The sequence below is a fragment of the Camelus bactrianus genome, chromosome 13, assembly GCF_048773025.1.
Source record: "Camelus bactrianus isolate YW-2024 breed Bactrian camel chromosome 13, ASM4877302v1, whole genome shotgun sequence".
NCBI lineage: Eukaryota > Metazoa > Chordata > Mammalia > Artiodactyla > Camelidae > Camelus > Camelus bactrianus.
Genome location: NC_133551.1, coordinates 52,460,537 through 52,482,171, shown reverse-complemented (window position 1 = coordinate 52,482,171; position 21,635 = coordinate 52,460,537). Strand labels below are relative to the sequence as shown.

Here is a 21,635-nt window from a genome sequence, read left to right as displayed (position 1 = left end):
AAGAAAGAGCCCTGGGCTGGGAGGCAGGTGTCTAGTTCTTGTCCTGATTCTGCTACTGACATGCTGTGTGATCTTGGGCAAATCTCTTTCCCTCTCTGGGCATTAGATTTTCTGTCCGTAAAATGGTGGAATTGGACTAGAGGATCCTGAAGGGTCCTTGCAGGGTCCTATAAAGAGAGAAGATGACTAGAGAATCCAGAAGGCTTGGACTGTCAAGACTTGGCACTAGAATCATGAAATGTTAGTGCTAAAAGGGCTCCCAGGAATCATCTACTAAATCATGTTACTTTATATCTTAAAGGACAAGTGGGAGTTTTCAAGGTGAAGGGAAGGTAGATGGAGGGGAAAAGAGGGCATTCCAGGCTGGGGGTATAGCATGAGCACAGGCATGGATGGAAGCAAAAGAGGGTGGGCAGAGGACACCAAGATGTTCAGTGTGGTTGAAGAATAAAGACCAACATGATGCAGAGGCAGAGGTAAGTGATCAAACAGGAGAGGGAGATGGGGCCAGACCTTGGAGAACCAAGGGGCTTTGATCCCGTCTTCTGGGTAATAGGGAGCCATTGAAGGGATGGAAGGGACATGCTAAGGGGGGCAATTCTGAAAGATCACTTTGACAAGTGTGAGGATGATGGATTTGGCAGGGGCTGAGAATGGGCACAGGCCAGGGATGAGTGCTGTAAGACCAGTTAGGAGGCAGCTGTGTTGGCTCCGTGAGAGATGGTGAGGGTCTGAGCCAAGAGGGCAGATTGAATGTGATGGGGACAGTGTCTGTTGCAGAGGTACAAGGGAGTGGAGTAGCGAGCACTTGCCGATTGATTGGGTGTGGAGTGAGGAAGAGGGAGAGTCAGGGACCCCAGATTTCCAGCTTGTTGATACTCACTGAGACGGGAAACACCGGAGGAGGGATAGCATCTTGGGAAGGAGGATGAATTTGGTTTTGGACTTGGTGAGTTTGAGGCATCCATGGAACATGCAAGGAATGGCTTTTTCATTCCCTCCCTCACTCGTTTATTCACTTATTCATATTGAGCATCTCCTGTGTACCAGGTGGATGCTGCCTTCCTGGAGCTGTCAGTCTAGAGGAGCATTCAGAAAGTTCTTCCTTATGCCGCGACTCCATCTGCTGAACATTTACCCACTGGTCTTCTTCTGCCCTTTAGGACCTCGTAGGAGCCTACCCTCCTCCAGAGAGTAGAGATCGGTGACTATAGTTCCCTGCATCACCTCTGGTTCAGGGAATCTGGAGCTGTGGAGAGAATGTGGACTTTAGAAAATTGTACAGAAATAAATTTTAGGCTGAGCATCTTTTTGTATGGTCTCATCTATTAAGTGGGTCTCATAAAACCTCTTTCCCAGGCAGTGATGTTTTGGAGTGGGTTCCTACTGGCTTGTAGAACTGATTGAGGACGTCCCTTCCCAACTCTGTGTTCAGTGACATCCCGCTGGTAGCTCAAAGCTGACCACGGAGGGGATATTTACACCACAGAAATTGACAAATACTACAAATCAGGGGTCTTTCTTTTCTTCCAGATCTTGGTTGATAAATATTTAACCAGCATACTGCTGCTTACAGAGTTATGGGTATGGTGATGGGTGTTGAGCCCCAGGCACATGCTTGGCACACAGTAGGTGTCATAAGTGTGATTACCTTCTCCTTTGACATTTCCTTTTTTTAGGAAATTCTACTGTTTCCCTTGCTGGGGATGACAACTCCCCTTCAGTCAGAGCCTTCTCCCTCTTCACAGACAAGGTGGTTCTGATGGAAGCTGCCATCTTCTTACTCCCCTTGGAGTCACAGAGGGGTGGAGTCAAAAGGATGAGGATTTTGGAGTCTTATGAATCTAGGTTTGGATCTTGGCTCTGCATCCTGCTAGCTATGTAATAACCCTGGGCAAGTTATTTAATGGCTCTGAGCCTCAATTAAGTCACCTGTAAACTGAGGATGGACATGCCTCCCTCATTAAGTTGTTGTGAAGATGAGATGAGGTCATGGGTGTGTGGGTGAGCAAGGACCTGGCACCGAGACGGCAGTTTCACCAGTGCCAGTCGCCTTCCCCCGAAGGGTCCGGTGTGGACTTGGGTACCAGCTCTGACCAGGGGAGGTGGGGGAAGGAGAAACTGGGGCCGCGTCCTTGGGAAAGATGTTTTCTGGTGGAACATGTAGGCCGGGAGAGGCTGTGGGCTGTAGGACCTTCCAAATGTATTCCGAGTGCAGTGGAGGGGAACTCCCCGGGGCCACGGTTCACGCTTGCCGGGCCCTCACCTGCAGATCTGCAGATAAACTCCTCTCATCAGCTCGGATCGTAGGTTTCTGGGGCGGCTGTGGCAGTCAGGGCTGCACTGATTTACCACCCAGCCCCGAGCAGATTAAATCACCCAGAGTCATTTGAATTTTACCCGGCCTTGTCACACAAATCTTAGAAACTGCTGTCTGGCAGGAAACTTTCTCTGTACTTCTTGCAGGAAGTCTCAGAGCTCTGGAAATTCAGGTGAATGGGAAGAAGGAGGTAGTGCCTGGGGGGTTTCTGCATCTCCAGGTCAGGTTTGAGTTGGGGAGTGAAGAAGGGAATGTGGGGTGTGTGTGTGCGCGAGCATGTGTGTGTGCGTGTGTGTGTGTATGTGTGAGAGAGAGTGACAGCAAGAGAGAACTTGCTGTAGAGGCCTCTGGGGGCAATGTCATCTCTGGCTGTGTGATGTAGGGCAAGTCACTTAACCTCTCTGAAACCCAGAGGATTATTGTGAAGATCAAAAGAACTAGGTTGTATAAAGCATTTTGTAGGCTTTAGTGAGTTCTGTCACTGCTAACTGGGAAAAATAGACAAATGACTATATAAATAAATTAAATATGGCTGTGGTTACCATGTATTGAGGAGAGAGTGAGGGCCCTGGAAGCTAAAACGGAGGGGGAACAATATCAGAGTTCTGGGGCTTGACTTGAGTCTTAAAGGAGGACTAAGTCCCAGGAAAGTGAAGGGGAAAGGGCTGTAGTGTGTTCAAGATCATCAACACCCCATCCACCTCCAACAGTGTGCGTGTCTGGAGCTGGGTCCTGGTTGGTTTAGCCGGTCAAGATAAGCCACTCCCTCCCCAACCTTGGCACATTGGCTGGCTGTAAACCAATCAGTACACACATCCCTCTGGTCATAGGGAATGGTTTTGGTTGGCTCAATCAGGCAGAAGCTCAAAACTTTTGCTAGATGGCTGGAAAAGACATCTAATTTCTTTTTATCTGGATTCAAATGAGAAAGGATGTAGTCCTAGTTCCTGGTAGGCCTTTGGTGACTAGGAACACAACCTGAGACTCCTGTCAACATAGAGAGGTGGAAAGAGCCTGGAAAATCACAGAAAAGTGGCATTCCAGCCTTGATCAAACTGAGCCTGAAGCCTGTGGCATCTGGACTATTCAGTTAAGTGCTAATAAATACACTTTTTAAACCAGTTTGGATTTCATTTTTATATTTATTGCAACTCAAAGCTGATACATGGGCTGATGGAGGGAACTGAGCTGGGAGTGAGAACCAGCTTGGTATTAGGCAGCGGTTAATGAGGAGAACATTTAGGCTGGAGTAAAGTGTGGGCAGTGGTGTGTGATGGGCGGGGGTGGTAGGGGGCTATAGGAAATAAGACTGGAAGGAAGTTTGCAATTGAATGATGGAAGGACTTAGATGCAAGTTTAAGAATTTGGACTTGATTCTGTTGGCAATAAGGAATAACTGAAGATTTGCAAGCAGTGGAGGGGGAGGCATAGAGTGATGCGAACACGGTGGTATCTTGGGAAGATAAACATAAGAGTGGAATATAAGTTGGATTGGAAGGAGAAGCTGGGGCCTGAGACTTGAAAAAATATTATCATTTACTGATATTGCACATAGTGTTTGTATTATCTCACTTAACCCTTATAGCAACAGCTCCGTTTTTTTTTTTCCTTTTAAATGGCATTTCAAAGATCTTGAGGAGTAATGCCATTTGATCGTATAGATACTAAATGATAGTGAGGACTTGAACACTGGTCATCTGACTTCAAACCCTGTCCCCTTATTCCTCATGTTTGTGATAGCACAGGTGACCAATACCGACCAGGCCAGGAGAGTGGTCAAGGGGCTGCAAAAGATGGAGCAAGCGACGTTAGGCTGATGAAACCCTAAATATATTCTTATTAGATCCAGAAAGTAAACCACGATAGTTGTTATCCATATCTTAAAAAAACGCTTTTCCTAAAGTGCTAGACATTGTAATTAGACAAGAAGATGAAATAGTCAATATTGAGGGAGGAGAAAAAAAATAGTCATAGTTGACAGATTCAATGATTATCTGGAAAATCCAAGCCAATTTCCTAAAAGAAATTGGAAAAAATAAAGAATTTAGTAAAATAACCTGTTACAAAACAATATATACAGAAACTGATAGCTTTTCTGGTTATAAAATGACCCTCTAGAAGGTCAAATAAAAGGCCTCATTGACAGTGTCAAGAAGAAAACAATCACAAAAGTAGCTGGAAATAAACTTTACGAGAAACGTATAGAATTTACATGAAGAAACCCACAAAACTCTTCTGAGGGCTACAAAAGGGGCTTGAATAAATATGACATATGCTTAGTTCTTGGACGAAAAGATTTAATACTATAAGGCCAATTCTCCTTAAGTGAATGTACAAAATTAAAATAGGTCGGTCAAGACCCTAACAGGATTTTAAAAAATTTGACAAAAATGATTATAAAGCTAATCTGGAAGAATAAAAAATGAACGTAGTCAGAAAAATTCTGAAAAAGAAAAATGATAAATATTTACTCTATCAGGTATTAAAACATTTTATAAAGGCCAATAATGAAAATTTCTTCTGTAAGAACCACAGATCATTGGGACAGAACAGAGTCCAGAAATGGATCCAAGTATTTAAGGGAATTTTATGTCTGCTAATGTTTCAATGGAGTCGGGAAAATGTGGGCTATTTTATAAATGGTGTTGGGAAAACAGGTCAGCAATTTATGACACAAGATAGTTTTCTACCTCAGTCCAATGAGATCAAGCCATGAAGAGCACAGAAATACAAATATGAATGAATATTTTGGTCATTTTAAGATGGGGAAGGTCTGTCTAAGCATGACATGATATCCAGAAATCATAAAAGAAAATATCGGCAAATTAGGATTTAGAAAATTAAAAATTTAAGTACCTCAAAGATCATTAGAAGAAAAGTAAAAACAAAAACAAAAACAAAAACAAAAAAAAAAGAAAAGGGAAAACATCTGCCTTAGACAAAATTTAATCTGATCTCAGAAAAAAAAAGTTCAATCTGATCTCAAATGTACAAAGCACTCTTACAACTCACTAAGAGGTAGATATCTCATTAGACAAATGAGTAAAGGACGGGAACAGGCAATTCACAAAGAAAATGATTACAAATGATTGAAAAACGTAAAAAGATTGCCATTTACTCACATAGGTAATGTAAGTGATGTCAAAAAAAAAAAAAAAAAAAAGAGTGTTATTTGCCTTCTGATTTGGCCAAATGTTAAAACCCAGGGCTGGCAAGGCTGTGGACAGACAGATGCTTGAGCACTGTTGTTGGAAAGTCATTGTAAGTTTTCTGAAGGGCAGAGTGGCACAATTAGAAATAGCCTACCCTTATCACAGCAACCTCATTTGTGGGATGTTCTTCTTAGAAGATAATTGCAGAAAGGAGCAAAGAGTTAGGCACACGGCTATTTCTCACAACACTGTTTATGAGAGTAAAATCTTGACAACATTCTAAAGCATCAATAGAGACCCAGCTAAATAAAGTGCGCTACATACATGTAGTGGAATACTATGAAGTAATTACAATAATTTTGCAGAGCTCTATTTATTGACATAGAAAGATGTCTGGGACATATTGTTGAGAGAGAAAAAGCAGGTGTCAGCGAGAACAGTATGTATAATACAATCCCTCGTCTATAAAATTATATACATAGATCTCTGTGCGTATATATGCATAGGGATATGTCTGAAAGCCTGTTCACCAAAATGCTTGGAGTGGTTATATCTGGGAGGGAGGATTTTGAGAGATTTTTAAACTTTCTTTTTCATACTTTTAAGTGTGGGTTTGATTTTTTCTTTTCAATAATGAGGATATAACCTGCTTTTCCATCAGAACACATAATAAAGCTATTTTCAGTTTGGAAATTAGGTAAATATTAAACAGGAGGAATCAGCACGTGTGATTTCATGGCTGTGGAGAAGGACTCAAGACGCAAGCCCGAAGTGTGATCCTGGAGCCTGGAAGGTCAGGCGGGGAGGGAAGCCCAGGGCAGGAGCTGATTCTGGAGGGAGGAGGAGGTACTGGGTTCTCAGGGCTTTAGCTCATGGCAGTGGCTGGTGGGCTAGGAGGCTGCAGAGGCGAAGGGGGGTGGTCTCTTCCCCAAGGACAGAACTGTAGATGAGATCTTGGAGCGAGGGAGTGTGTGCATCTGAGGAGCAAAAAGGGCTGAAAATCAGGCCCTGGAACATGGCCACGTTGGTGAGTCGGGAGAAGAGACAGGATGAGTCATCAGGAAGGGGCTACCAGGGGCACAAAGTGCCTCTGAATTCCATGGGGGCAGGAGTGAATTTCCAGAGAAAGATCAACCATATCTAAGACTGCAACGGCACTGACATCAAGGAGAGGGCACAGGGCTTGACAGATAGGAGTTTGGTGAGCTTGGAAAGAGCCACTTTGGTGGGAGAATGGGGCCATTCATGGTGTGTGTGGGACCGGAGGAGAGTTTGTGATGGGAGGAAGGAGGGTGATGGCTTGGAAGAACAGACTCAAGGGACAGGGACAGAGCCTTGATCAGGGATGGCGATAAGCAGCACGTGTGCCTCCTGCCCATCCCCCAGCACAGGCAGGCATCACTAATCATTCTGCCGAGCCCAGATGAAGCCTCAGATTCTTTCTCCCAACATCCGGGCCAGGGAGCCACTAGCAATCAACTGGACTTGGCCAAGGAAATGAACCTCTTTTTCGTGCCTGGGCTTGAACACATACTTGGAAAGTGATGGGATGGCAGGCAGACATGGAGGGGGTGATTCAAGGTGCTGGAGAGAGGAGGCCTGAGGCAGCCAGGGCCTCCAGTGCAGGTGTGTGGATTACGGCTTCAGCCCAGGGATACTTCCGGGTCGGGAGCCCAGGGTGGTCAGAGTGCTCTGTCTGTGAGGCCGGGATGACCAGCTGCTAGAACACATTTATGCTCTGGGTGATGCTGTGAAGAAGCCCGACTGTGTGTGAATTACTGGTTGGTGCACAGATATTTGGGAGCCCACCATGGCCCACCATCTGGCTGTCCAGGGAAGGCATAGCAGGGACCCCACTGTCTGGAACACCTGGCATAGAGGGGGCCTGCCTGTGGGTCCCAGCTGTGAGGCCGGAGGACAGGATGAGGAGTTGGGCTTCCATTGTGGCTTACTGGGAGGACTTTTAGGGAAGACATTTGGTGTGATTCAGCTGCTGTGCCTCCAGTGGTGTTTTGATGGCTCCGATGGGAGCACTCGGTCCTAGATTTAAGAGGTAAAGTCTCTTCTGGACTCTCGGTGGCCAAGGCTTGCCTGCAGCAGCAGAGGAACACAGACAGCCACATGGGCAGAGCTCACTTATAGGAAATGCCCAGGATTGGTTGTGGGGGGACCCAGGCTTTACGCTCGATCTAGGAGAAATGCAATGCTTGAGGGAGCTCAAGCCAAGGAATTAGACGTTTGCTGTTAATCTGAAGAAGCAATTGTTTCCTAAAATGTGCTCCTTGGAATTCTAGTTTCCTGAGGTTGTTCCACAGAAAAGAGTTCTGTGAGCAAATATGTTCACGAAATGCAGCACCCCTGCCCAGGGCCTGTGAGCACGGTAAAGGCTCTGAGAAGTCCTGCACTGAAGGAACTTTAAGGTAGATTTCTGCCAGACTCGATCGATCACAGAAACGTCTTCAACTTAACACCAATTTACCCGCTGCAGGACTAGTTGCTGCCCTGGGGCAGTGGGAGTGACATGTCCTGTGTGGTCCCCAGGACAGTGTTTGGGCCAGTGCGAGGACATTGCAAAGAGGCCAATTTTGGCTCCTTTCAAGGAAGAAGTTGGCAACAACCGCAGATGTTTTAACCATGGAAGAGGCAGTGGAGGAATTCCAGTCTCCAGAGGCCTCAAGCAGAGTGTGGACCTGTCAGGGATGCTGCAGAAGACAGCCAGGCTCCAGTGGGTGTCATCATTGATTTCTGGGATTCCATGAGCCCGGCGAAGGGGCCCTTCTGCTACCCAGAGGTGGGACTGCTCCCTTGGAGCCTGTTGCCTGGCTCATATTGCTGCGTACCCAGCTGAAGATTACTTGGGACACTTGAAATGAACAGTCTGTGAAGGTAAGATGTGAACACATAAATATCCTCATTAAGCCCCAAATACACATCCCAAACTTTACAAAACAGGAGCGGCAGCTGGAGACGCCCACAGCCCTAATTGCTTTTCTGTACTAAGAGAACATCCTCTCTCCAGCACTGCTTCTTCCATTCATTTAGGTAATTACTGGAGGGAGCCAGCTGCGGCAGACTGGCGGGCAGAGGCGGGTTTGTAACACCCCTGAGTGAGCACCCCCATGAGGATGGGCTGGGATGCCGCAGGGAGCAGGGCATGAGGATGGGAGGTCTTCTGCTCAGCACCTGTCCTGATCCCAGTGGGCCCAGACTGAGCGGCCGGTACAGGATGCGTCACCTCCCAGGGACACGACAAGCATGACTCAGGGCAGCAGGAAGGAGCCAGGGCCAGGGCCAGGTGTGGGGATGGGAATGGACGGCAGAAAACAGCTAATCATCAACTAATTGCTCCAGTGCCTTCTCTGAATCTCTTGCTGAGCTGGGACACTGAGGCAGATGGGTCCACCTCCATGCTGCCCTCAGAGCTCACAGCCCTGGGGAGGAAACACGGAAAGGAAAGGGTTGGTATTAAGGCAAGCTTTCAGAATTGAGGGTACTGAGGATGGAGAGATGGATTCTGTCCTGGGGAAAGGGATCAGAGAAGACTTCTTGGAAAAAGAGACAGCAGTTTGGGCCTTAGAAGGGAGTGTGACCCAGGGAGGGCAGAGTCACCTGCCGTTGGCGTGTTTCCTTCTGCAAAATGGGGTCAAGGTTACTGTGGACTTCTGGGCCCTAGGCTCACATCCAATTTGACCCCTTGCCTCCTGGTCTCTAGTAACCATCCAGGACTCATGAGGACCCTCTTGAGATTTCTTTTAGGGAGTCTCAAGCATGGAGTTCTCAGCTGGGAGCCAACCAGGATGCTGCCATGGAGACCCGGGTCTGGTTGGTTGGTCAGAGTGGACACCCTGGATCAGTGGGGTTCGAGCCTCTCCTCACAGGGTCCCCAGGGAGGGCTGTGGCCCAGGTGCTCTGCCCACCAGGCTTCCCGTGGGTGGCAAGCGAAACTTTTCTTCCTGGTTCTCTCCCAGCTGCCAGCTCCATTCCCCCAGCCCCAAGTGGCGGCTCCTTGGGCCGGAAACAATGTGCTTTCTCCACGCCTGGGAGTGGAAGTCAGCAGTTTGGCACCGTCTGGCTGGCAGCCTCCACCGGCTTCCTTTGGCACTTTATTGGCAAAGGCGGTGACATTTCTTTCAGTTGGGTGGGTGGAGCTGTTATGCAAACTCCCGCTCTCCTCATTCGCCAGATGAATATTCATGACTCAGGCAATCTGTACCAGCCAGACTTCCCTGAGGGCGGCTGCTTTTCTTCTCTTCCCCTCTCTTTTTCTCTCTCCTTCTCTCCTTCCCAGCTCTTTGGAAAGCTGGAGTGCAGCTATATTTAATTTACAAATACGGAGTTCTTGAGCTTGCCTTTTGAGGTGCAGGCTTGAGGGGAGGAGGTGCTGGGAGTGGGAGCAGTGGTTGAGGGATTGGGTCCCTGACCTTGGGCCTAGGGGTCCAGCACCTGGGCCCCAGCTCCTGGGATGCTTCTGGGTCCAGGGCTTCCTTCTTGGGACCCTCACGCTGGCAGGGGCAGCAGCCTGTTTTACCTCATTCCACACTGGCCCCCGAGGTCAACACAGACATTCCGAGGCACTGATTGAGGCTTTTCTGCTCATTGCACAGGCCGGGCCCCACCAGTGCATCACTGACCCCCGTCCCCTGCCTCCTGTGCCCCCCTGTTTATCAAGGCACACCCGGACCCCGCTCCAAGCCCCAGACCAAAGCCCGGAAGGCAGTGGGGCGTTTGCTCATCACAGCTTTCCTAGAGGGAGTGGGTGCTGACTCAGGTCCAATTCCCTGGGGACACACCTGCTCCCTTACTGAGAAGGATGGCTACCTGGCTTCCTTTGTCTCTTCCTCAAGAGGCCCCAGAAACTCTGGCAAAGGGGTCAGAATTTCCAGTATTTGCCAGGGAATTTGGCCTCAGCAAGGATATGCTCGTGTACGGCTTGTGTGTGTGTGTGTGTGTGTCAATATTTACGCACAGCTTAAGTGAGTCTGTATGCCTACATCTATGTGCAAGTGTTTGAGTGTGTGTCTGTATGTGTAAGGGCGTGAATGTGTGTGTGGCGGGAAGTCTGGGAATGTGTACATGTGTGAACGTGCCTCTCCTGTTAGAGCTGCGTGTGTATCTCTGTGGGTCTGGGAGGGTTGTGGGTGATGGAGCTCTTGGAGGGGCCGAGGCTTGTGTGTGTGTGTGCACGCGTGTATGCGTGACTGGTAGGTGTGCGTGTGTGTACGTGTGCCTCTGAGAGCCTGGGGGAGAGATAGAGTTCGTGTTAGGAGGCAATTCCCCCAACCCCTATTCCCTCCCAAACCTTTTCGTCTCCATCGAGGTGGAGGGGGACGCGAGGTGGAGGGGGACGTCCCCCGCCACCCCCCTCAGCAAGTGTTACAGATCCTATCCAAGGACGGGCACAGAAGGCTTCCCAGCACAGAGCGTCCTGAAATTACTTTATATTCCCCCCCCCTTTGTCTCATCTAATCAAAATAGCAGCATTAGGCTCCCCCATTCTCCTTGCCCACCACTCAGCCCTGGGGAGGGAGCGAGGTGGGCCATCCTGTCTGACCCCCTTGGTAAGCACCTTGTAGCCCCAAGCCAAAGAGCTGTCTTCCAAATCTCCTTCGTTCATCGGCCCCTGCTTCGGTGGCAAGAGCCAGCTGCCTCCCTGCCTGCCAGCAACTGCCAAGCTCTTCCAGACCCACATCCAGGCCCGGCCTCATTTACAAATATGCAAATTTGCATCTTTTCTGGTATGCAAATGGAGACATGACAAATAGCTAATTAGGGTCAAAGGAAGCACTCTGAACCAATTCGTTGTAGGGTCGATGACTTTCTGCTAGGAGGAGACTGGGTCCTCCTGCTGCCTCCCCACCCCATCCTGCCCTGGCCCTGGCTTCCCCTGGCCCCCACACTCTGGCCTGTCCTGTCTGGCTTGGGCTGTGGACATTCAAAGAGCATTAAAACAGAAGATGCTTGAACACCAGTCCTACCTCTGACTCTTAGCTGTGGACTCACTTGGCCCAAGCCTCAGTCTCTTGCTCTGTGAAATGGAGCTAAGATAGTGCCTGTCTTGTCTCTAACCGTCCAGCCCAGAGTAGCGAGTCTCAGGAGAATCTGGATATAAAGAGCCTTTGGAAACTGTGCTGAAACTCCTCGGATAGGCACGCCACTGGTGCTCCTTCAAAGCACTTTCTGCCGTTGATTTCATTTAATCTTCAAATCCACCCTCTGAGTTTGAAGAATTAGATATAGTGACAGGACGGCAGTAGGTTTCATCCTGGGTACCAGCTCTGGCCAGTTATGAGTGGCTGCCCGGAGTGGTGTCAAGTCCAAGCCTGGAATCACCAAAAGAGAGACTACAATCAATGAGTGATGTCTGCTGTGAGCAAGTATTTGGATGTTGGTGGCTCATGGGCTGTGTATTTATTGACCACGAAAGATGCGGAATTTACAGCAGGAACCAGGGTTCTGGTGCTGCCTGCTCCCTTAAGTGAGTTACCCTTCCAGAGCTCAGCTTCCTGGTATAAAACAGGGAAAATAACACCTTTTTCTTGAGGTTATTGTAAAGATGAAACAGAGGAAGGTTAGGCAAAATCCTTTTGTCATCTGGGAGGTGATGGGTTTTTAATTGACGTCAGAGGAATAGGCATATTGTCCCATTTCAGAGGTGAGGAGCCTGAGGCCTGCCGAGGGCAGATGACCCGGAAAAGAAGAAGCTGGCAGCCTTGCCAGACAGGCCTGCACGGCGGCTGGGGCTGCCCCTCCCTCTGCCACTACAGGCTCCTGGCTCCCTCCCACCACTCCCGCGCTGATGCCCCAAGCGGGCCAGCCTTAACAGGTCCCACTGGCCTTGCTCCACTTCTGGGTGTGAAATTTGGCTGAGTTGGCACCTGGGAGAATGGGGCAGTTGCCATCCCGGAGCCTGAAGCCTGGACCAAGGCCAATGGGAGGACGAAGGGATACTGGGAGAGCCTGAGCGCTGGCAGCTGGCAGGAGCTGGGCAGGAGGGGACCTGGCTTGAGGACAGCCGGCTCAGGGGTACGTGTGTGCGTGCGTGTGTATGTGTGTGACTGGCTGCTGGCAATGCCTGAGCATGTCGGCCAGTGTCTGAGTGTGCCTCTGTGCATGTACCTGTATCTGAGGATGCTTCTGGGAGCATGCGTCCTTATCAATGTGTGTGTATATGTATCGTCCATCAGTACAAGTATTAAGTGCATGTGTGTGTGTAGTTGTGCACACCAGTGTCAACGTGTGTCTGCGTGTCAGTGTGCCCCTGTGTACATGTGCCTGCACGTGTGTATAAGTGAACTTGTGTGAACGCATTTGTTGGTATTCGTGTATGTGTCTGTCCGTTTCTGCCTGTATCTGTCCTTTTGTGTATAACTTAATATCAGTATCAGTATCACATGTGCCCATTTGGTGCACGTCTGGCCACCTCTGCCAGTGTCTGTGGACATGGGTCTGCGTCTTTCTGTTGGCATCCACGTAAGCATCACTGTACCCCACGTGTGTTTTTCCCAGTGCCTTGTGCCTCTCTGTATGTTGTGCACATCTGAAACCTGCCCACGTCCGTGCATCAGTGAGTGTCTCTGTGGCTGTGCCCATATTGCTGGTGCCTTTCTGGGTGTGCACATCCACCTATGAGGATGCTGGTATCTACCTCAGGATGCAGGCGCAGCTGTGTCAAGGTGAGCATGGTGGAATCTTCTGCATGGCCGCAGCAGTTCCAGGTCATTGCTTTGGTCCTTGTCCTGTGGCTGGAGCCTCCTGGACATCCGTGTGCCTTTGCTATGTTTGAAGGGAAGCTTTTCTCTCCATTTCCCAGGGTGCTGCCCTGGGCCAGATCAGGGCTTGGTACTTCTGGAGAAGGACCTGCCTGCCCTTTGGGACTGGTCTATTTCCCCCTTCTCCTTTTCCTTATCTTGTCTCCTTCCCTTTTTCTATTCTTTCTTCCCATTCCCCTTCCTTTCTCCATTTTTTTCTCTCCCTCTTTCTTTCCTTCCTTTTTCACATTCACTTGAAGAGACCTGGACTTGGACAGCTCTGGAGGTGACAGATGAGACTTAGAGCCCCACTTCACCCTCTAGAGAGGGGCTCCCCACTCCCATCCCCAACGTGGACTCAGCCCCAGGGCCCCACATGCTCCTGGGGCTCTTTAAATTAAAGTCACTGCATCCCCCACTGCATTTTAATAATCACCCCAGCAGTAGATCCGAGTGAGAATCCATGACTTTTCCTCCTTCCCTCTGGAGGAGTCACCTCCCAGCTTTCCCCCAGTGCTGGTAAAGGGTGGCCCCACTACCTCCTGGAAGACATGCTGGCCTGGGCTTCGGAGCACCTCTGCCTAAATTCAAATGTCTGTCGATGGTCCCTTCTGCCATTGCTAGACCTTTTCTGGGATTGAACTTGGGGCTGCTCTCCCTCCTGTCTGTGTTCAGATTCCATTCTCCCCTGGCTGGACCTCCCTGTTCAGTTACCTGGGTCCTTGCTAGGCCGCCTCACCCTGATATGGTTCCTCTCCTATGCTGGCTGTTAATGTCTCTTCTATTCTGTCCTGCAGGGACTGGGTCAGAGTCATCCCTGTCTGCCTTGGGTTCCCTGGCCCACAGCAGTGCTTGGAACATAAGTGCGGATGGATGATTCTGGTAAGAAACAAGGTGCCCCAGCTCATATCTTGCAATTACCAAAGGACTTCCCTCTTCTTATGGACTTCTTCCTTCACTGATGATTTTGGGTGGAGTTGAAAATAAAAAGATAGATGAAAAATTGGAATAAATATAAATAAGTTAAAATAAAAATGCTTAATACCAATAAGTTTCACTGGAGCTGAAATGGAAAGAAAAGGCATGTCAAGGTAATGTGTCATGGACAATTCCAAATCAGCATGGCGTTTTCAGCTGGTAAGTGTCGTGATTTTGTTCCCTTCTCTGGGGGTCCATGGCTAGGTGTTCTCTTTGTTGGAATCCTGACCAGGCAGGCACTGAACTGGAGTGTGAAGAACTTGGGTTTAGGCTTGGATCAGCCTGGGTCGAATCTCTCACTGGCTGTGTGACCTTTCTGAACCTCAATTTTCCTATCTGTGCAATGGGGATAAAGGCCATTCTAAACAGGATGATTGTAAGGACAAGAGAAAATGGTGCACAGGACCAGGGGCAATGCCTGGTGTATTGTTCCTTCTTCAGAATACACCCAGAATCTAACCACTTCCCTTCACCTCCACTGCCACAGCATGTGGCTGGGCACCATCATCTCTCCCCAACTCCCCAGTGGTCTGTTCTCTACACTGCAGCCACAGTGGTCCTGTGAACATTTAAGCCACATCACATAACTCCTCAAAACCTCCGTGGCTTCCATCTCACCTGGAGTCAAAGCCAAAGTCATCACAGCCGCCTCAAGGTCCCACAGGATCAACCTCTCCATCTGTCACTGTTTCTGCTGTTCTCCCCCATCTCACGTCCTTCCAACCACCCTTCTATCCTGGCTGTTCCAGAGTGTCAGCCACATTCCTGCCTCAGGACCTTTGCATGTGCCATGTCCGTTGCTGGAACACTCTTCCCCCAGATATCCCCCTGGCTCCCTCTGTTGATCCTTTCAGTTCTTTACTCAAATGTCACTTTCCCCATGAGTAACATCCTGCTCTTTCTGATTTATTTTTTAAACTATGGTACTTATCACCTTCTAGTGTACCATACCATACTTTTAACTTTATTTTCTATATTGCTTGTCTCTCCCTAAGAGAATGTAAGCTCCTTGAGAGCAGGGATTTTTTTGTGTTTCTGCCGTCTGGAACGGTGCTCAATAAATTTTTGTTGAATGAATGAACTGCTTGTCACTTGGAGAGTCCCAAAGCATAGGAGTGGCTGTCTACCAACTCAGGCAATCAAAGGTTACCATGCTCCTGTAGCTCTGGATGAGGGTGACTGTAGCATCACTTTATTAGCAAGGCAGTGGGGATGCTCAGGAGGAAACCTGCCCCATTGTCCTCCTACTAAGGGCAGCCAGCCCAGGAGGAAGCACCCCTGTGCTGATTCCTGACCCAGCCTGTGAGTCAACCGCGTATCCTCATGGGCCAGCCAGAGGCCAAGGCTACCTGTTCCTTGGCATTCTCCACCTTTTATCTCCATGCACCATGGCTGCAAGTATGTCCAAAGCCAAGGTAGTCTTTCGTGGAGGCTTACACTCAACTGGGACTCTCTATGGGAGTAAGGGTATTCTCACTAAGGTAGGTAGTCCAGCTGGGCGCTGGGAGGTTGAGGGAGGCTCAGCTGGGGGAGGGGCATGGGGTGGGCCTCAGGCCCGGGGAGCAGCACAGGCAGAGCCGAGCATGGAGGATGTCCCTGGTGCGCTGGGGAAGAGTGGGCAACAGGGTGTGGCTGGAATGTGTCTACCTGACCTGGCAAGAACTCCCAGAAGCTGGGACTGGGTCTGAACCATCTTTGCCTGCCCTTCTAGAGCAGTGTTCAGCCCTCAGGAGTGCCACCAATGTCTGCTGGATGGTCTGGGTGCCTCAGGGCTCTGAAGAAACACGGTGGTACAGACCAGACCTGGGGGCCGGTCTGGGTCTTACCCACCTTTAAAGTAGTTCCTTCACCTTGTGCGCTGCTGGTGGGAATGTAAATTGGTGCAGCCACCGTGGAAAACAGCATGACGGTTTCTCAAAACACTAAAAATTGAACTATCAGATGACCCAGCAATTCCACTCCTGGGCATATATCCCCAAAAAACAAAAATACTAATTTGAAAAGATACATGTATCCTAATGTTCATAGCAGTGTTATTTACAATTGCCAACATATAGAAGAAACCAAAGTGTCCATCAACAGATGAATGAATAAAGAAGATGTGGTATGTATGTGTACACACACACACACACACACACACACACACACACACACACACTGGAATACTACTCAGCCATAAAAAAGAACAAAAAATTTTCATTTGTAGCAACATGGATGGACTTGGAGAGCATTATGCTAAGTGAAATAAGTCAAACAGAGAAAGACAAATATTGTATGATATCACTTACACGTGGAAACTAAACAATACAACAAACTAGTGAGTATGACAAGAAAGCAGCAAACTCAGTGGATTTAGAGAAAAGCTAGTGGTCACCAGTGTGAGGGAGGGGCAGCATAGGGGTGGAAAAGTGGAAGCTACAAACTCTCGGGTGTAAGATGAGCTTAGGGATGTATTACATAACATGGGGAGTAGAGCCAATATTTTGAAATAACTGTAAATTGAAAGTAACCTTTAAAAATCACATGCAAGAGTTTTTTTTTTTTTTGAGAAATATTTCCTTCAAAGGTGAGGAGGAAGGGTTCTCCAAGAGTGGGAGATACGCCCAGGCTAGAATGACTTCCCGAAACCTGCCACTTCCAGGGCTAAAAGAAGCCTATAGCCCAGTCTCAAACAGGGTTTTTGAATGCATGAAATAAGATACATAGAGCTGCAAAGGAAACTCATTCTAACCAACTATAATTCTAACCATGGACCCCAGGGTCAAATGCTCTTGGAAGACAAATATTCCATTCTCTGAAAACAGAGCACTACCCTGGCTTCTCCCCTGCACACTTGATGGCAGGGGTGTAGGGAAGAGTTTGTGCCTATCTTTGCAGGGCTGCCCTGGTGGAGGGAGCAGCCAGATCCTGCCCTGCCCAGGAGATGGTGTTTGGAACCCTCGGGGGGAGCCATCACTGTGATCCAGCTGGGCAGGCTGCCTGGGGGAAGGCGTGAGCGCCCCATTTTTGGAGGCAGTGAGCTGGAGAGGCCCATCTGCCAGGGATTCGGGGTCAGGATTGGGTGGGTAATTGCTGCTTGGGTGGGAGAGAGTTTTGATTGATTTCAAATCCATCTCTTGGAGATCTAGGAGGCAACCATGGCAGTCAGAGCTCTCTTCTTCACCAGTCCCTGAGCCAGCCACGCCATCTGGGGAATGAGAGAATGGCCACTTCCTCTGCTGGCTTCTGCTGTCTAGGCTCCTGCAAGGAATTTGCACTGGTGCGACTTCAGTTTTGCCTCAGAGTCAGCCTCTGGTCATGGTCTTTTAAAGACACTGAGCTTCAGGCTGGAAAGGCCTTTCACTATTCTGAGTCTTCCCCCCAAAACGGTTTCTGGACACTAGGATTGTAGACCATACCACCCAGCCTCCCCTAGCCATCTAGAGTTTCAGTTCTGAGCCTAGGAAGGGGTCCCTCCTTACCTCTGTGGCATCAGGGCCCTCAACAGAGCCCAAGATGTCTTTGAAATTGTCTGGGCCATCCCCCTGTGCCATGGATGGGGTAACTGGGGCCCAGGAGAGCAAAGGCTTAGCCCAAGTCACAGAGCCTCTGGGTGGCAGAGCTGGTACCAGAACATCAGCATCAGAGGCGGCCCAAGGCCAGAGAGAATGCCGTGGGGAGTCCGCCTTGGGTCCCTTTGACAAACACATCATGCTTCCCACCTAACCTGCCTCAGTGGGTGGGGAGCCGGGGACTGGTCTATTAGCTTTCTGCCGCCGTCCCCCGAGGATGCATTTGTCTGTTTTGCATTTTTTCCAGGCTGTCGTTAGACTCCTCCTGGTCCTGGGGGGAGCGCGGCAAAGAGAAAATGTCAGGGCGACACACCGCCAAGATAACATTAGCGAAATATCAAGTCCTTTATGATGTCAGGAGGGATTCCTTCCCGCTGCCGAAGCTGCCTAATGACATCATAAAACAGGCCTTCGGCAGCGGCAGCCCCCCGAGCCATCAATCAGGCCTGTCTGCCCAGGGCCGGGCACGCGGGGTGTGGGGGTGGGGTGCGGGATTTTCAGCTCCAAGGAGGCCCCAACACAGCCATTCTGTGATGAGCTGAGGAGTTGAGGACACCCATGGCCCCCTGAAAGTGTCAGCCCCCTAGGGTGGTGCCCCCTCATGGCTGGTCTGGGCCCCGGGGCAAGCATGGCTCCTGAGACCCCTGGGAGATTCCAAGACCGAGTTGGCTGCCACCAGCTCGGGAGGAGGCTGAGCAGTGGTGCTGAGCAAGAGGAGGGGCCTAAGGCCAGCCTTCCTCTTCGCTAATGTTGGGGGCAGACTCACACCTGTCTGGGGCATCAGGACAAGGAGTCATGACACAGGATTCAGATCCAGGAAGCCTTTGACTCCTTGGTGGCTGGTGTGTGCTCTGGCAGGTCCTGGGTTTGCTCCTGTGTTCATGTGTCCATTTATCTACATACCTGGGGTGTCTGCAGCAGGTGGACGGGTGGGTCGCCCATGTCTGGTTTGCCTCGGTGTGCATGCTCACGCCTGTAGCCACCTGCCTGCCTCTGTGTGCGTCTGTGTCTCTGCCTGTCCTGAACCTCCCCGTGTGTCCACGTGCTGGTGCTTATTTGTGTCAAACGTCTGCAGATGCAGGCGAGGAGTTGCGGAAGGGGATAAGCGGGACCAAAGAGAAGGGGGCAATCCCAGAGGGTGAGTGGGAGCAACGGGTGTAAGTGTACCAGGTGCCTCTCTCCACCCTTGGCTGAGACCTTTGGATGTGGATTAGAATTACCAGGGAGACTTAAAACCCTACCTGTGCCCCCGTCTTACCTCAGATCAATGAAATCCAGATCTCTGGAACCAGGGCTCAGATGTTGGTATTTTTAAAGGCTCCCCAGGCGATTCTAAGTGCAGCCGGGGTTGAGAAACAGGGTGTCCAGGGCCTTGCTACACCAAGTGTGGACTAGCGCCATCGGCCTTACCTGGGAGTGTCTAAGGAATGCGACTATCAGCCCCTTCTCAGACCTCCTGAATCGTAACGGGCATTTCCCCACCATGGTCTGTATTTTAATAAGCTCCCCAGGTGATCAGTGCATCCATTACAGTTTGAGGAATGAAGCAGTGCTCTCAATTGCTTCTGATCTGAGAGTTTCTGGATCAGTGGACACCGGTGGGCCTAGGAATGAGCTTTGCGATGCACATGCTGCCGATCTGGGGACCACGCTTTGAGGACTTCTGGCTGAGCTGTGGTGCGTGAAGGAGGCAGACAGAAGGGGAAGGTGAGGGGTGTGAGTGTGGGGGGTACGAAGGTGGAAGGAAGCGGGGAGGATGTCTCAGTCACCCAGGAAGATCTGTTCCCACAAAAAAGTGTGGCCTGTCATCCTTTTAGGGCCTGGATGTTCCCGACACAGGGACCAGTTCAGGAATGAGGGTTGGAAAGAGAACAGGAAACATAAGCAAGTCTCCAGAGAACTGCTGGCGTTTGTGTCCCCGTTCTGATCCCCTCCTCTCCCCCCCAGTCTGTTAAGAAGAATCCAGGGCTGGCCGCTTCCCTGGTTCCTGAGACCCCCTGGCTGGAGAATCAGGCTTTCTTAGAGCCCAAGCTCATCAAAATGCCCACCTGCTTTCTTGGGGGTCCTGCACACAGTGGAGGCTGAATGATTTAGGGCAGCCACATACCTGGTTTGCTTGGGGCAGCCTTGATGTATGACTCTCATTATTTCATTTTCAAAAGTTGCCTGATAAATTGCATGGTTTCCCTATTGACAGTGGTTACTGGAATCATTGAAGTTTGGTTGAGGTGGAGGTGGGGAGGCCCAGAGGGTGGGGTGGGAGGTGACTAAGGGTGTTCCTGAGGGGAAGTCCTCTGGGAACCTGCCCCCCATCTCCCTCCTCCTGGCCTGGCTTCCTGCGGGAGGAGGGGAGGGAGAGTCCTTTGCAGGACGCCCAGCGTGGGACAGGGTTTAGCCTGGTGGGTGGAGATGATGTAGCGGGGAGCAGACCTCTCTCCCATGGGGCAGCCAGCCCTGTCTGTCTGTCCTTAGGGTGGGGCAGCCAGAGGTGGGATGGGGTGGGGTGGGGGCAGCTGGAGACAGGCAAGCCAGGCTCAGCAGCAGCCCCGTCTTGCCCCAGGCCTGATCTGCGGTACCAGCACCTCTTCTGCCTCCATCTTCAGGGAGTTACCTTCGGGCTGGGGGAGGAGATAGCGATCAGCCGGAATACCAGAGGTGTGAAGCAGGCATGACCTCACCCAGGGTGTGCCCGCGCTCTGAGCCCTGTCGGGCCATCCTCCCCGCCGCTCCCAGGCACCCCCAGGCCTGGCTTAGAAAACAAGCCTCAGCCAGCAGTGGCAGCAGGGGCGTCCCTACGCGCTGGGCTGGGTCTCAGCCAGGGATCAGACCACCCCCCTCTGGGAACAGCCTGGGGGTGAGTGCCTGCCAAGGTCTCTGAGGGGACCCCAGCCCCCCTCCAGCTCCCTGGGGGCTGGGGTGTTTGGAAAAGTGTAGGGAGGGAGAGCTGAGGCTGGAGAGAGCCATTCAGTACTGAAACTGGGTGCTAGACCGGGTGGTCCAGGAAGAGGGGAAGTTGGTATTCCTCAGTGATGGAAGGAGCTTGAGACTCATCCCCAGCTTGGGAGGCCCAGGAAGAGGAGGTCCAGGAGTGTGGGCCAGCCGGAGCACCCTGTGTCAGGCGGCGTGCCGGCCAAGAACTGATTTGAAAGCCAAAGCCCGAAAAGCCCGGAAGAGTCTGGGAAGTATTCACCAAGCCAAGCCAAATATGTTAAAACACCTCTTGGTAACTTCAGATGAAGCCCGGAGATTCACACTGTGATAAGATAGGCTGTCAAGGTCGAGTGGCTGACTGTGGGCTCCGGGCGGAGGCTGGCCCCTCAGGAGATGTGGGGGTCCTGGAAATCCGTGGGCCAGGTCTCTCGGGGAAAAACTCCCACCCCCCAGCCCCTGAGTGACTACGCAGAACTGAGAATAGCAGCAGTGGGAACTGGTTCTCAGGCTCTGGCTGGGGGCTGCCCACACCCCTCCCACCGTCCTGGGTCTGTCCTGTCCTTCTGCGGCCCCCACTGTGGCTTGTGAGCCCGCTCAGGCTCACTCCTGCTCATCCCACCCCCATCGTCCACGGTCTACAGCTGCGCCCACTCCCCATCTACCCACACGTGTGTTCAGCACCTCTGTGCACAGCCCACACCCACACCCACACTTGTAGGGAGGCAAGTGGGTCTCACCCAGGACTGTTGCACAGACAGCCACTCGAGACACCTTTGCATAACGAATGAATGGACCCACCTGTGAGCTGCTGGCCTTTGCTGGCCGTGCTCCATGTCATTGGGCTCAGAGTCCCAAACCCAGCAGGGCTGATCGCATTCGCCCCAATGCCAAGGGCCACAATCCCACCCTCCAGAGAGCCTCCAGGTGGCTGCCTTTCCAGGCCTTGTGTTTCAGA

General features: G+C 50.7%; 1 long non-coding RNA gene across 1 annotated transcript in view; it reads left to right on the top strand.

The window, feature by feature from the left end:
* The window catches only part of LOC123618277 (uncharacterized), a 67,479-nt gene extending 52,204 nt beyond the window's left edge, over positions 1 to 15,275 (top strand). Inside the window, exon 5 of the long non-coding RNA XR_012511338.1 lies at positions 1,164 to 15,275. This is a non-coding gene — a long non-coding RNA (uncharacterized LOC123618277). The remainder of the gene's footprint in view (positions 1 to 1,163) is intronic.
* Positions 15,276 to 21,635: the final 6,360 nt, after the last annotated feature.